Raw genomic sequence first — 1,443 nt, 5'->3', positions numbered from 1 at the left:
AGATAAAACAGGAGTTTTTTATCCCTTTTGTAGTAAAAAAAAAAATCCCCATCAATCGAAGGGAAGACATCTTACAACAGTTAGGATTACAATTAAGTATTTCCCTTTTTAGGCAGGGCTGCTGTCAAAGGCCTGCCAGCACTCTCACCTGTTCTCATTCAATGGAAAACTGATATACAGGTGTGGGCAGAACAATGGCCCTTAACCAGTGAAAAAATTCAGGTCTTATTAGATATAGTATAAAAGCAACTTGATCAAGGACACCTATAACTTTCTCTAAGTCCTTATAATTCCCCTGTATTTGCTGTAAAAAAGAAATCTGGAAAATACATGTAGTGGACACCTTTTCAATATTTACTTTTGAAATATCAGCAGCAAAAGATAGTCTAAGTGGACACTGAATTCCTTATACAGGCCTTTGAAGTTATGGGTATGCCATAAGCAATAAAAACAGACTCTTCTAAACATTTTGCACACTTTTGTGCACAGTACCAGATTTTACACATCATTGACATATCTTTTAATCCTCAAGGACAGGCAATAGTAGAGAGGAGAAATAGTAGAGAAACATCAAGATGCTCCTCTTTCAACAAGAGAGGTGGGGCCACCCTAGGGAATTCCTCCACTTAGCCCTCTATACCATTAATGTTTTGATTTTTGATGGAGATGCACTGGCTCCAGCAGACAGGTTTCATAATTTATTGAAAGACAGTGTCCCATGCGAGCAGCTCCAATATCTTTAGATAATCTCCAGGTAATGTGGAGAGATCGAGAGAATGGTGAATGGAAGGGACCAGATAGACTAGCCATTTGGAGCAGAGGGTTTGATGTATCTCAACAGATGGAGAGGAACCTGATGGGTGCCAACAAGCTGTATACTCCTTGTCCATTGGAGAGAGACAGAAAAAGAAAAGACCCTTAAAATGAAGGAGAAGATCCAAGAAACATTGGTTGGTTCCATCTTTGACTATATCCACCACTGAAAGAGCCTGGCAGTTAACCCTATGGCTGTGACAATTAACTCATGAACCTCAAAAGTAATTGCTAATGAGACTAATCCAGGACTTCAAAACTTAGAGGAATCTTTGGATTCTCTGACACATGAAGTGATGGACAATACATTGCTTTTGGACTATCCCTTGGCTATTGAAGGAGGTATATATGTGGTTGTGAATTGATAGTTATTTTTTATACCTTCCTTCTGGAACTCATGGAAATCTTTATAGTATTTTGTTTATTCATATTGTTGTATTACTACTTGCTTCTCTGATATTATAACTTGTCTATGTGATTCCTCCCATGGTGATGGATTTAACCACCTGCTTCAATTAAACCAAAAAGAAGGGAGAGATATAGAGGGTCACAGATAGTGGGGGAATTCTGGGTAAAGTATAAGACCATTTAGCCTAGAGGGAACCTGCTAACAATGTCTGGTTGGGCTCC

This window comes from Antechinus flavipes, chromosome 6, assembly GCF_016432865.1.
Source record: "Antechinus flavipes isolate AdamAnt ecotype Samford, QLD, Australia chromosome 6, AdamAnt_v2, whole genome shotgun sequence".
Classification (NCBI taxonomy): Eukaryota; Metazoa; Chordata; class Mammalia; order Dasyuromorphia; family Dasyuridae; genus Antechinus; species Antechinus flavipes.
The sequence above is the reverse complement of the archived record's forward strand: the minus strand, read 5'-3'. Positions refer to the sequence as shown.